This window comes from Sceloporus occidentalis, unplaced genomic scaffold, assembly GCF_023333645.1.
Source record: "Sceloporus occidentalis isolate IW3139 unplaced genomic scaffold, rSceOcc1.0.p SCAF_11, whole genome shotgun sequence".
Lineage (NCBI taxonomy): Eukaryota > Metazoa > Chordata > Lepidosauria > Squamata > Phrynosomatidae > Sceloporus > Sceloporus occidentalis.
This window is the reverse complement of record NW_028316991.1, coordinates 21744455-21760558: the sequence shown is the minus strand read 5'-3', so window position 1 is coordinate 21760558 and position 16104 is coordinate 21744455.

Sequence of the window (16104 nt, the reverse complement as noted above, 5' to 3'; positions counted from 1 at the left end):
CAAGTGAAGTGACCACGTGGTTGAGCCAATCATTCTTTACTTCCACTGAATTATTATTTTTTTTGAAGGACCTCCCAACGATGTCCACCATTTTTGTGGCCTAACGTCTATCCCTGTGATCTGCATCTAGAAGATAGATATGGGAATGCTATCTAGAACCATTAAAGCTAAGATCCAAAGGCATTTTGAAAATGTCTTCTCCTCTAATCATGGCATATGTGGAGAGGACACCTGAAGTAACATTGTTCCACTTCCTTCTGGAACCACTACATACGGTAATAATGGCGTGGAGAGCGTGCCATACCGAGAGGAACATCGTTTGTTTGCTGCTCTTTTTTCTTTTTCTTTTTTTTGGACTTGAAAATGTATGAAGTTTAAATTCAGAAATCAGTTTATTTCATGTTTTGGTTTAGAACCTTTGGACCTTTTAAACATTTATAGATAAAAAAATATATTTTTTCACACAATAAACATTTTATTCTGCTATCCAGTTCCTTTTGTTTATGGAGCTTAAAATATGAGCTTCTTTGAAAGGGGCGGCTGTTTGAATCCCTTTAAGACTTAAATGAAGTATAAGGATCCGTATTTTGTAAAGTAAGGCGTTACTGATTTCATTCTTTAAATCACGTCGCATTCATTTATTTATAAATAGGGGGTTTTGATGATTCTTGTGTGAAATCCACTGTGGGGGGCGATATCTACTGTTTTAAAGATGCTGTTCCACCTTCTCTGCTGTATTTTAGCATTTTTATAACTAAAAGCAGCATTACTTTTGGTATTATTGAATGTCTAAAAGCATTCCCAGAAATGATTCTTTAATCCTGTAAAATTTAGCAATCTTCAGAATTTTTCAGGGAATGCTTAATTGCCATGTGACCCAAAACGTCTAAGTTGTTGCCATAGAAACTGAAAAAAGTTTCCCTGTTAACATTGTTTATAAAAAAAAAAAAATTGAATTAATTTCATGAATGTTTTGTCTAAGTGGAATAACATTTCTGGTGCCAAGTGGTGAAAGCGGAGCAATCGGCGTAGGTTGCTATTAGTAACCGCTCCACTTTTGAGTTTGAACTCGATTCGTAGCCCTCCTAGAATAGAGAATCCTATGCGCTAAAGAACTAAGGAGAGTGGAAAGGGCTGGTAATTATTTATTACATTTATTGCATTATATATTTAATTGCCATCTTTATTCTTCATGTAGCTTTAAATTGTTTTAATCAAATCTGATGGCTTTAATTTTTTTTTGTCATTTTTTTTTGGGGGGGGGATCTTTTACTAAGCTCGATTTTTCTTTTTCTCTCTAAAAGGGCTATTTTTGGCATGTAAATCTCTCTGCTAGGCTGGTGCGTATAACCATATCTGGGAACTTTCGAAACAAGCTGACCCCGAGACTCTTTAACTATTAACCCTTGAAGATTCTATGTAGTGACTCGCCAGTTGCGTCGCCCAAATGGCTCTAATGTCTCTTCTCATTGGAAACCTTGACTAGTCATTATTTAAATATACACTTAATTGAGTCTCACCTGCATTCAAGCAGGGATATCGACCATAACAGACTGCGTGACCCTGACAATCTGCCCCTTCACTGTGAGATTAGGTCAAAAACCCTGAGTGTTCCTAAGTAGGTTTATAACCGTGGATCATTACCAGGCTTCAGATAAATAAAAAATATTGCTGTTATATTGTCATCATAGCAGCTGTCTTCTAGAATCCGGCAGAAATATTAAGCCTCTTGTGGTAGAAAATGTAGAAAAAACTTGAGCCACCAAGAAGAATCAAACACATTTAGTAAAAGTTAGCATTTTATTTAAATATGCGTGTGATTGTGGAGAAACATCAGAGAGAATAGTTTGGGACCTCAATGGGCTTGACCTGGAGTCTTGGGGTGAAGCACTGCTTCTCGGGGTCTCTGGGTCAGTTTCTTCTTTCATCAGACGAGAGAGCGGTGTGTTTGGCCACGCAACTCTCTTCCCACGTTATACCTTCTTTCCCTCTGATCCCCCCCCCCCAACAAGACACTCTGAGCATAGCCCCCAACCCCACACGAAGACCCTCCACCAGAAGAGAGAGAGAGCTCTACCATTCAACCATCTGTTGATGTGGTTAACAGAGGAACATACAACTATGAATGCAAAACTGCAGCAATGAAGTTCTAAAATGTAAGCGATCGCTTTAGAAACTCATAAAACTGTGCCGATTTAGCTTTTTGTTCTGTATCTATTGATTGTAGTAACAAGACTCCCTTTTGTAACCATCAATGATTTCATAGAAGGAAATACAATACCCGAAGACTCCGGGTAACACGCAGAGAGTTCCCAGACGTCAACTTTTGTGGTCATTCATCAACAATTTTTAAAATATTTGTAATTGCATTATTTGCCTGTTTTTATAATAAGCATATACCATTTTTTTTTTTTAAATTGTGCTGTCATCAGATTTTGTATAAAGCACGGCTTTCGATGTATATATTTTTTAATTATTGGTGCCATGGGCAGGGAAATGTGACTAATTGTACGTTTTTGACCACTTTTGTAACTTTAATTGCTTGTAATATATTTGGTTATTTAGCCACAATGTTATCTCTCTCCTGATAAATTGCTGATACCATAGTATCCAACCCATGGGGCTTGGCAATGACTTGAGGTTTGGTGCAAGGGGTTACAAGTTTTTCACCCAAATGCGGTCACATATTTTAATGGATGAGGATATCCAACAGTTCTCTACAGGTTCTACGCTAGCTCGGAGATCCTTAAGTCCTGGCCAACGTGTGTCCATGGACATGGTTAGAGAGCTGATAAGCTTTTGGTTTCTCAGACAGGAACCACAAGTTATATTTTCATTTGCTTTTGGAAACTTTCAAGAAAAACCAGATGTATCCACAGCGATATCCACTTACTAATAGTGACATTGGGTCAGGAGCCCCCGTTTCCGGTCTCGGAGTGACGAGCGATTGAGTGGCCCAGTTTGACCCAAATTTGCGTATAACTTTTTTTAAGCACGAGCTAAAAATGGGTCTGTTGTGTCTCTTCTTTCTTCAGACATTGCTCAATCTATGCACGTTATTTGAGGGCTTATCTCGGTCATAGCACTGATGGAACTGCCATCTACCTCTTCCTATATTTCTTTCTTTAGGTGCTTTGCTGTCCGAACTACTTTTTATGAGAGGATCAACGCAGTGGTGTATTTATGTGGGGTGCTACTCTAGGCTCGTCCCAGGGTGGTGACCCGAGCACCTACCTCGAGCAGGGTTTCATTCTTCGTCCTTCGTGTTGTGTGCTCGGACGTGACGTCACATCCCAGCCTCAGGAAGACCCCATGGGAAAGGATACTTTGGAGACCACTGGAGTGGGGACATCCAAGGCGACAATAAGCGCCTGTTTCAAGTCTAAGACACTCATGTATATTTTAACCTGTTTGCTGCAGGAGTTACTTTTACTCAAAGTGATTTTTACATGGTAGGGCGATGGCTCCTGGCTGAAAACGTACTTTTTTGATGACATCATATTTTTTTCCATGAAAGAGTCAGAGGGGAATCCTATTGCTGTGAATGGCTTGTCAGTACTTTAAGCCCCTGGTCATCTCTGCTCTTTGATTTTGTGCTACTGTATGTGCCTTCCGCTTTTTTTTTGTTTCAGTGTCACTCATATGTCGTAATGACAAACCCTGACACTTTAATTTCTCCGGCTTTGTGTGTCTCTCTCTCTTACTCTAGACAAACATTTTATTATTGTTCTCTAAATGCGATACAAGGATTAGTTGAATTTCCAGCCAGTGTAAAAATTCCAGCTGGTGTGTGCCATGCACCTTTCAAGTGTCCCGCTTTTCATTGGTCAGTCCCCGTTGACGGGCACTGTCCTGATGAGTCACCCCTTTGTGCCGCTTTTGTATATATATATATATATATATATATATATATATATATATATATATATATATATATATAATATAGTGGTGATCGTGGGCTCATTTGGTGCATCAAGATGAGAATCACCTGAAGTGTAGGCTTTTGCACCACAGACCTTAATCACAGCTCCCTCGGCGCCACCTCTCAACTTGTTGAGAAACTGTGATCTGCTTTGCCAGATCACAAAGTACCGTATTCGCTCGATTATAAGACAAGGTTTTTTCCAGAGCTCTGAAAAATACCCCTCGTCTTTTATAATCGGGGTTGTCTGATAATCAGACCTCAAATAGGTCTGACTATGAGACTACGATCCAGATCCCCCGCAGCACTTCAGGGGACCTGGATCCTCCTGTCTCCACCCCCCCAACTAACCAGTTCTTGTGAGTGCCTGGTGTGTAGCCGGGGCAGCGTGTAGACGTCTACGCAATTCGCTACACAACTTACGCTGCAAACTGAAGGTGGTGCGGTTAGCAGCGAGGGTTGTCTGCGTCCATCACTGGTGCGGGGAACTCTGATCTCTGACAGTCAGAGGGTGTATGCGCGATGGACGCAGACAACCCCGCTGCTAACTGCACCTCCTTCTGGCTGCAGCGGACGTTGACTATGCGAATCGCGTAGACGAGTACTTGCTGCCCGGACAACACACCGAGAGTCAGAAGCATCGGTAAGTTTTTTTTGGGGGGGGGTGTTAAATGGGGGGCATAAGGCATTTCTGTAGGCAGAGTGCTCTATGAAATGCCTTTTAACCCCCTTAATGCCACTCTGCCTCCAGAAATGCCTTTTAACCCTCTATACGCCACTCTGTCTCCTGAAATGTCTTATACCTCCCTATATGCCACTCTGCCCCATTAATATGCCTTTTAACCCCCTAAATGCCAGAGTGGCATATAGGGGTATAAGGCATTTCTTGAGGCAGAGTGGCACATAGGGGGTCAAAAGGCATATCATGGGGCACAGTGGCATTTAGAGGGTTAAAAGGCATATCATGGGGCAGAGTGGCAAGCCTGGGGGCAGATGTGCATAACTGGGGGGCAGGTTGGAAAATAAAAGGAAATAAAAACAAAATATTTTTCTCAATCATAGCTTTTATTTAAAAAAATAGTTTACATGAATTAACATTTACTGGTAAAACTTTTTTCCTATAGGGTCGTCTTATATTCAGGCTTTTTCTTTTTTTCCCAAATCAATATTCAGATTGGGTGTCGTCTTAAAATCGGGGTCATCTTATAATCGAGCAAATACGGTATATTTCACACCCCAGTCCTGCTTTTTTTAATCTTGTGCTCAACAAAGGCTTCCTGCTTTGGACACCTAAAGATTGGGGGGGGGGTATGATGTCATCAAATTCAACCTGTTGAGAGTTCCATTTAGAACATCCCAATGATACAGTTTTGTTAACACACCAAATAACAGCTAAAAACACAAAATAATAAATATTACTGAGATGATGTATCCCACTTTTTATCTTGTTAATGTTTCTATATCCTTTATCTACATTAATTCATGTAGAACATAGGTGGGCAATTAAGATGCGCTCAAATCACAATTGACTGTTCAAATAAGGTAAATATTACAGATAAATAAGGAACTTTTTATGCTCTAATTAATGTCAAGTTATTACTTATTATTTGATATAGCTCCATCAGACTCTGTAGGGCTGTATATCCAGTGACTGTCCTGTAATTAATGAATCTGAGGCATACTGTGCAACAATAACCATTAGAAACCATTTTTAGTTTAAAAAAAAATAAAAAATCCTGATAATCTTCATTCATTTTGTACTTTTATCTGCAATTGGTTTCCAGGAATATCTAGGCCTCCATTGGGTACAGGTGTTGTGAATCGAGCTCACCCAGTGATACGGAGCCTGGAAGTCTTTGAGGGGTGCTTAAATGGTTAATTTTGAGTTTTTGGAAAAGATGGAATCTACAAGGAAAAGCATAAGATGTTATTGCAGAGAGCAAGGAGGCGATATGATATTGACGGGATAATGTCCCCTGCATGTATTTAATTTCTACATGAAGGGGTGCGGGGATTTCTTTAAAAAAATTTAAATTTTTATAATATATATTTTTTTGTTTTCGTTTTGTTCTGAACCTAAAAGTATTAAGAGGTTCCGGATTCTCTTGAAACTAATTACTAACAATCGATTTTTCTTTCCATTCAGTGTACGTGTGTATAGAATTTAAATGGCACTTTGCCTCCGTATTGGTCAATGTCATATACCTGGGGGGGGTTCCCAATGAAATGTTATAATTTAGATTTTTTTATTTTAATTTGGATTCTACTACCAGTGATAGGTATTTATTCTTCTGGGTTAACATGTGAATTCTATAGAATCTCACCATATTTTATAAAACTTGTATACAATGTATTAGGTAGATGTTGGTAAGATCCATGTTATTAGTATGAGGGAAGCACCATCGGTAGAGGTTATGAACGATTGGTCCCCCAAAGTTCTCCCTTTTCACAGAAAGAAGGATAGAAGGGCTTAGTCGCGGAGAGGTAGCCAGTCATGGTCGGTGGTGGTAGTTGTGGAAGGGGGCAGGAGTGAGTAGAACCTTTCTTCACCGCCTCAAAAGACCTCTACTTGTCTGGGGGTCAAATTTTGTCCCAGGAGGCCCAGTACTTAACTGACTCCTGGAGCCTCCAGGCCAAACCTGTTGAGTTCCCAGGTATTGTTATGAACTTGATAACCCTCTTAGATGTTTCGACATGTGGTCTAATTATCCAGGTAATGCACATGCTGCTATTACAATGGACAACGCATCTTCTGTCACCTGTGCGTGGTTCCCTAAGCCATCACATTTCACTCCCACTCATAATACATAATCAGATATGAAGCCATAGCATACCCTCCACATTTTAGGTGTCCAAATCGGGACACTTCCTTTGCGGTAGGGCAGGACTACCCACCACCGCATGCCCGAAGAGCAGTTGTGTCATTAAGGAGGCCACACGTAAGCGGCAATAGAGGTGCACAGCACAGACCTTCGTTAATTTTGCAACTTCCTGGGGTGGTCCGGGAAGATCAGAGGATCTCCCCAACTGGCCCATGCTCCCCACTGCAAAACCAGCTGGACAGTGCCTTCAAATTTGGACTGTTGTGCAAATAACAAGACACTTGGTAGGTATGCCATCTGCTCAAAAACCATTCCAATCCCATTGCAATGCCCAAAATTTCAATGCTCCCTCATACTGCTGAAGCACTCTTTGCTCTTTAAAATTGAATAAAAATGGGAGAGGGGGTGAAAGCATGTTCTAGAAGTTAGAATCCTCGAACTATTTCTTGGTTTACACGTGCCTTTTGTATTTACCCTTTGTAAAAAAATGAATATTGCTATAACAGTTCTTTGTGTAGAAAACCAAAGTTTCTCTCCATGAGATTGCTTTTGTATTGCTTTTTTTTTATCCAAAATTGTTATACGCACTTTTCGTACTTGAAATAAAATAATGAATGCTACCGATACCATCCCCTGATGATTGTCTTGTTTATTTTAAAACGATTTAGTTCATTTTTTGTGACTTTTATTCTGTGGTATTGATTTTGTTCTCTGCGGAAAAATATTTTAGCATCAAGCCTCCGACCTTAAGGAACACATAAACATATGAATGGTACTGAACATCTAGCGATGTGTATTGATGTTGGCATCACCGTAATTATATTCGGTGCTGTTCTAGGCTTGATCCAGGGTAGCTGCCCCCTCTGTGAGTCTGCGGCATCCGTTCTTACTGCTGAGTGTTGGGTTATGATGTCATATGCCATCACTCCACCTATTAAGGCTGCCTAAAAACAGTGTGTTATGGAGGCTTTGTGTGCTTAGCACAGCCTCAATAGTATAAATGGGCAGAGGCGCATCAAGAACCTGGTTACCCATTATAGTTTGATAGTAGAGGGGCTTCAGCTTCCCGAGAACTGCTACCCTAGACCAGAACATATCTCTAGAAGTTGTCCTTACCACATTGCAAAAGGGGCAGTTGCCTAGGATCCAAACATCACTCTGTACCACCATGTATACAATACTGTCAAAAAGGATTGGGGTCACTCATGTTTTCATGAGAAACAAGGACATTTGGAAAAGAGTTTTCTAACCATCAATTAGCCTTTTAAACTTGGATCAGCGAAAACAACTTGCAAATAGAACACAGGAGTGATGGGAGTGATAAAGGGCCGTTGGAACACAGGAGTGATGGGAGTGATAAAGGGCCGTTGGAACACAGGAGTGATGGGAGTGATAAAGGGCCGTTGGAACACAGGAGTGATGGGAGTGATAAAGGGCCGTTGGAAGACAGGAGTGATGGGAGTGATAAAGGGCCGTTGGAACACAGGGGTGATGGGAGTGATAAAGGGCCGTTGGAACACAGGAGTGATGGGAGTGATAAAGGGCAATTGGAACACAGGAGTGATAGGAGTGATAAAGGGCCATTGAAACACAGGAGTGATGGGAGTGATAAAGGGCCATTCGAACACAGGAGTGATGGGAGTGATAAAGGGCCATTGGAACACAGGAGTGATGGGAGTGATAAAGGCCTCTGTACGCCTATGAAGAGATTTCATAAAAAATCAGCCGTTTCCAGCTACAATAGTCATTTACAACATTAACCCCGTCTGCCCTGTGGGACAGATATAAATGTAGTTCTACAGGTGAATTTTGATCATTTTTTTCATTTTATTTCCCACTTTTATTCCTTTTCTATTGTTCTTACCTTCATCAAGTAACCAATGGTGGTTATGTATAAAAAAATAATTTTGGTCAACATTTGAATCACCATAGCAACCAATGAAGTAGTCCTCCTGATTGGACTATTGATTGCTATGGTGATAAAATTAACTTTTATAGTTCAATCACTTTTTCATATATATATATATATATATATATATACAGTACTGTACAAAAGTTGTAGGCCGGTGTGAAAAAATGCTGTAAAGTTAATAGTTTATTTTTATGTGAGTGAACAGACGAAAAATCTAAATCAAATCAATATTTGGTGTGACCGCCTTACTTGGGAACTTTTAGGCTCGGAGCCCCCCTTGCGGGATGCAGCCAGGGCTACCCAATGACGTCAGGGAGTGGTCCCACTGACATTGCGGGTGGTCCCGCTGACATCAGTGAACGTCACGAGACATACCCTCACTTAAGAGGGGAATGGGTGGAGAGCGGGGCTTGTCAGGACCCCGCGACCCGGAGGATTCGGGTGTTGACCCGGAGAAGCAATGCGGTGGATTAAGGCAGCTTCAGTTGCTTCTCACGCTTCGTGTTATCCCAGGCAGACTCGAAAGATGTTGAGATTGGGGGCCATAACATCACTTCCAGGACCCCTTGTTCTTGTATGTTTGGGCTTCTTATAAAATGACACCAGACATAAACACACTTGCCCAAAAAGTGGGGTGTCGAGTGTTCACAGTACCAGTCAAGGAACGCTAAAGTCTACTGCATGGAAGCTCGCATGGACCAAAAACAAATTATTATTTTTATACCGCCATCGTTACGCTACAACGCTGTAGAATAAGTAAAGAGGACACAACTTGGTGTGTAAGCAAGATTAAAAGTTCTAGATTGCCTTTCTTTGATCTATAAATCATTCAGCAGGCCAGCCCTTCATTCATTCTATCAATCCTATGAGCAGCTAAAGCCTTTCTCACACTTTCTAATAATCTCCGATTCAAAATCATAAATTTTCTTTATCTATAATACATTTTGATTATCATCCGTCACCGACTGGTTTTTCTGAACGTAGTGAAATTAAGATTTATTTGTCTTGCTGAGCAGCTGTTCACATAAATAAAGATCCACAGTCTTGAACTGAAATATAAATGATCAGTGTAGATCAATCTGGTTTATTTCAGAATACTTTGCTTTGACAGCTGTATTCTAAATATATGAGACAACCGTGCTATAAGAGCTAACAAATATTAATATGTAATAAAATAGGTGGGTTAGTTAACATACCTCCCATAAGTCCTAGTTTTCGTGGGACAGTCCAGGCGATGTCCAGGGTAGTTGCGCCACTGTTCCAACTGGTTTAAGGAGGTAGAAAATGTAATGGAGGTCTGAGCTGTTGTAGAGCAGATCTCCATTGCTGCTCATATGTGGGCTCCTTGCGACACTAGGGCCATGTGGTGGCTATTTGTTGAGGCAGGCTGGTGGCACCTGAAATGTTGGCGGATATGGCTTAGGTGTGCATAGAATGGCAAGGTGGCCCCCAATGTGTCTGGGTGATACTCTGCATACCACTGGAAGGAGCACCTATCCTCAGCGGGTTGGTCATATGTTCTTCCTTTAATGATTAATTGATTGATTAGGTTATGAGGATACCAAGGGAACATCAGGCCAAATCTGCCAAATGTCATATTTCTATGTGGTAAATTGTTCACATAGATTTGTCAATTGTCCAAATTTGGGTTCTTCATTATAATTAAAGTATATGCATCTAATAAATTAATTAAACAAGATCACAATATAGAATCATATTAAAATATCTAAGGACTATTTTAATATGATCCTATATTGTGATCTTGTTTAATTAATTTATTATATGCATATACTTTAATTATAATAAAGAACCCAATTATGAACAATTGACAAATCTATGTGGACAATTTACCACTGATCTAATTAATCAAAGACGGATATAAAGGAGCACAGAAAGGGATCTACCAACGTACCTGAGGAAGTATAGCACGAAACGGGTCGTACGTCGCACGTTGTGACGGAGGAGAAGGAGGACGGGACTTTTATTTGCGGATATACATTCGGTTGTGCAGCGGTGGATGAATGCGGGATGCCGTGATTTTGAAAACTGCCGCTAGTCCGATTATTTATTTATTTTATATATTAAAGTATTCATCTTTATCTCATCCTCGCCTCCGGATCTGTGCTTTGAAGAATTTGGGAGCAGTTACCTCGATTTCTCGCTCTCTTTCCGAGATCACGAAGTTTTGAATAATTCCACGGTGGAGAGTGAAATCTATTCGGGAGACGAACAATCCCTCCCGCTCACCCCCCTACGCGGTTTATGGGCTTGAATAAGCCCCACCAAACGTAAGGGTCCAATTTGCCTGTTAGATATATATATATACAATTATTTTGATGAACTACACTATGATGTTTTTTTCTTTTGTTTCTGTTCTATGATTGAATTTTACATACTGCTCGGATTTCCTTGAAGCTACATTGAATTGGTATTATTTGCATTATTTATACTCACTTGGTGTGAGGGGCGCGGTCACCTATATATGTTTTTGCAAACCTCAAGATGTTAACTTGTCAGGTGAGACATAAAACTATAATAGTAACACCAAGCTTTTCCACTAGATGGCGGTATGTCACAGGGATTTGACGCACATGTTTTTTTTATATGCATTGAATTATATGAAATAAAAGTTCCATAAATTCTATTAATATTAATTACTAATAATTTCAGAGAATTATATGACCGTAGCTTTCAAATATTGAAAATCTAATAGGGAAATTGTGCTTAGAGTATACCAAACACATAGAGTTTCTGGGCCTCCACCACTGACAGAAGGTTTATATATAAAGTAGCCCAAAATAAACAGGCAAGAAAGTTAGTCAAGTTAGTAAAAAAAAAATATAATAATCCAGAAACCTGGTCATAAGGCTGTGAGGGCTTCCCTGACCATACAGGGAACTTTGATGGCTGACGAGGGTGATCAGCTGGTAGATATGGCTGCCACCAGGTTTCTTTATTACATTACCAAACAAGCAGGTGCAGGGAGACAGGTTTATCTAATATTCAAGAAGCCATAGGGCCATCTCTAGCTGTGGCCGTGACTCCAGTGTTGGATTTATGTTGTATGCCGCCCTAAGAGTGACCCAGGGGAGCACCCTCAGTAGCCTCCCCAATATGTTCAGAGGGGGGCTCTATCTTTTTATGCAGAGTCATTGTAACATAGTAATTTAGGTTGAAAAATGACAGAAGTCCATCAAGTTCAGCTATGCTGTTGATCCAGAATGTCTCACAGAAGGTCAAACAGCGGGTGAGACAGATGCTACAGACTTTGTTGCTGGTTGATATCTGTAGTGTAGGCTAGGATCCCCAAATTCCACCTGAGAGACCTCTGATGTCCCAAAAGGTTATGTTATGTATGTTGGCTCAATGAAAGGTTTCACATTGTACTAAAGACTCCACCTCTGGTGAATTGTCTATTTTATCATTGTAACAAAACCCAGGGGTCTACTGGGGGGTCTCTGACTGTCGCTGCCACCTTAATCAAAGTGTGAGTCAGCTACAGGTGGGAAACCACTCCAGGTCACCACGTAAATGTCCTCCAGGGAAAAAAACTCTTAAACTGACCCTTACCACCAGTAATGTCAGGAGGTAAAAGTACAGGTAACTATAGATTTGAACCTGGGGAGGTGAGACACGGGGTGCAACCAGAAAGGTTGAATGTGGAATCTTTTATGAGGTCACATAGGCACAGGGAAAAGTACGGGGTGTGGGACACGACTTCCAATGGGGCTACAGAAATAATACGATAACAGGTATATATATCAACAGGGACAACACATTAACTGGTCTTCTTGTTATAATTATTGTACATCAGAGAACCTCGACTGAGTATGTCTGGAGTCTGATATTTGTCCTCTACAAAGGTTGGCTAATTTTTTATTGTTTAACCTACTGCCCATTGCTCCTTGAGTATCTGTGACCTTTTTTAGCTTCTGGTTACTTTACTATCTCTAGATCTATAGGTTAATAGGGACCAACACCTATGAATACATTTACATGTCATGTTTTAAAATATAACAAAACAACCCTAGAGAATCTAACAATTTATTACACTTTGACCATCCATTCTACCAATTTGATGGACAATGCGTTCCTTAACAGGGTGCAACAAAAACAATTACTCCAGGTACAAACTGTACGTTCAGCAGTTGACAACATTAATAAGTCACTGGCTTGACCCATTATTCCAGGTCGTGTAATTTCTGGTTACGTCCTACATTAATTATTCAAATTCTGGTTTGGGATCCTTGACCTTTTTGTGTTGTCGGCCCACAGAAAGCATGTTTAGATTTATTCATGCTAATTTTTAATAAATACAGAATACTTTTATTATATATTCAAAAAAAATTGACTGAGAGTAACTCTTTTAAAGTCTCCTTTATTTTTGCATACTATAAAAAGAAAAATTATCTATCTAAGCGTATCTGCAACTAATGCAAATAATAATAATAATAATAATAATATTTAGGCCAGTGTGTCGGTGTATGGTATTACAGTGAGTGTGTATGGGGCATCTGTGGATAGCGTTAGACTCGGTAGAGTGTCCATGTACAGTGTTAGAGTGTGTGTTAGTATACATTGTTTGAGTGTCAGTTTATGGTGTTAGAATGTGTGGTACCATATGGTGTTAGACTGAGTGTGCATGCTTCTCTATAGTGTTAGAGTGTATGCAGAGGCATAACTAGAAACCACAGGGCCCTTGCGCAAAATTTACCCCAGGGCCCCCTAACTTCACCAAGCAACATGTCCCACAGCACCACCTTGACCATAAGCAGCTTATCAGTGCACCTAAATACTTTGCATGTGCCATCATTGCCCCCAAACAGCTCATGTGTGCCATCATTGCCCCCAAACAGCTTGTCTGTGCCTTCTTTGCCCCTTGAAACATACGTTAACACACTTACACAACTTTACACATGCTAACACACATATGCATGCTTACACATACACATACTCATACTCACTAATACACATAAACACACTCATTCTAACACACACCACTTATATCTACACATTCATGTTCACGCACAAATACAACACATACACGTTCATGCTAACAGACACTCCATCACACACCACTTACACACACATGGTTACACACAAACACTTTTATGCTCACAAAGATCTATGCTCCTACATACTAACAAACACATTTATGCTCACAAAGATCTATGCTCCTACATACTAACTCTTTCACATACAGAATCATGCTCATGTGCAGTTATACATAGACATTCATTCTCATGTGCACGTTACATAGACATTCATGCGCATATACACTTTACATAGACAATCATGCTCACGTGCACTTATACATAGACATTCATGCTCATATGCACTTTACATAGACATTCATGCCCACATGCACTTATACATACAGTAGACATTCATGCTCACATGCACCTATACACAGAAATTCATGCTCACATGCACATATGCATAGACATTCATACTCACATGCACTTATACATAGACATTTGTGCTCACATATACATTCATGCTCTTATACGTACCCCCTTGCAAAGTAATTTTTAAACAATAACATTGAACTTAAAAAAAGCATGAGCTATAGCGAGTTACAATAAATTAATGTACCGGTATTTATTTATGCTAAAATCTGTAATGAGCATAATACCATTTCTCTATACGTTTATAGTGAAATAAGCTTTGCGTTGATCAATCTGTTATCCGGGCCACCTTTTTAGCTCAGGAACGCCATTTCAGATGGTTGATTTATTAAACATATGTGGAAAAAATATCTTATCTTCTACAAGAACATCTCCCTGTTAGTCTGGAAATGGATTTTATAGTATGGCTTATTTGATATTTCTAGACAAACCTCATTGTTTTTATCTTGTGAACACATAGAGCCAGTCTCTGCAGAGTTAACGATTAACACATATGCCTGCCATGCACGACTTTAACAATGCATTCCCACATACTCTCTTCTACCCATGTTGTTTTTATCAGCTTTTAATAAGTAACTAAGCCCAGATAGAATAGCAGTGCCTGCCAAATCATCCAGCGGCATTGGCACGGTTTGGTAAACTCAAGAGTATATTTTGTTACAATGTAAAAGTGCAAACAGCACGAGGCCTATTCGTTAATGACCAAGTTTTACGGTACTTGAAGTTGATGGCCTCAATTCAGGTGTACTTTTCCCAAATCATAAACTTTACCCTTCTATTCACTAAATAAATCTATGTATATAGATATACAATATACATGAACCAGAAATGCACTTTAAGTGTATACCATTGGAGCCGCCACTTCTAGTTCCTCAAGGTCTACATGGTTATTTCTTCCCATTACGTTATCCCTCTTCTGCTGAGCATAGCTGATTGGTCCAGGAAGCCTTTGTAAGGAAGTCATGATTACATATGATAGTTTTATCCCCTGCCTTATAGCTAAAATCTCCAAAACAATTAAAATACATAACTTTAATTCAATCAATGTTTGCAAGGTGACTGTTAAGATTGAGTCATCAACGATTTCAATGATGGCCCTGGTCTTCAGGCAGGAAAAGCTCAGTAGAAGTCATTTTCTACAGAAGCTTAGTGGATGGCTATGTGAGGACTTGAGCCTTTAACATTTCGAGGGACCATTTCATATGTCAAATGCTACAAAGAACTAGAGTTTTCTGTGTTCCTTTATCTAGACTTCTCTAAATGCAAAAAACCCCAACATTCTTGCGTAAGCATCATCTTTGGTCATGTGGATTTGAAAATTGTATATTCTAGTCTTATAAATAAATGCAGAAAAGACAAACACTTTAGTTTCTTTATGATTCTACCTGATCCTACCTTCTAGACAATACCGCTATGTTCCACAACCCCTCTTTTTACATAAACTCAATTTACAGCCATACCCCCTTTTTAGAAAAGATCTCAAGATACATCCTGACAGACTTGGACTTATATTGTATTGTGTTCCCATCGTTTATGACATTTTAAAAATGTATTTGTTTATTTTTGCCACTAGAACCATTATCACCTTATTACGGTAATTATCCATAAATGAAACTTTACAACAATAACATTAATAATATTTAGATTATTTCATAAATAAACTTTGTTTAGATTCATTACAAACCATGAAAATGTTCAGAACTGGTTTTTTTGGGGGGGTAACATTATACACAAAAGTTGTCTGCGTGTTGCATAATACTGAATTACTGTACTGCCTCAAAAAAAATAAAAAAATCGATGCAAATACTGGGGAAAAAAACCAAGTTTCATATTTCAGGCAAGAAACTTGATGTTTGGATGTAAAGGCATCATACATGACATTGATGGATGTTTAAAAAACAAAACACATTCTTGCTTCCTCAAAGGAGGTCTCTAGCTACCTAAAGAACGGGCAAGGAGCAGCACAGCTTAACCTCTTTTCTGCCGAGGAGACTTGAAAGTACTTTGTAATACCCACAAGTTTTCTTATATTTGTTGTCA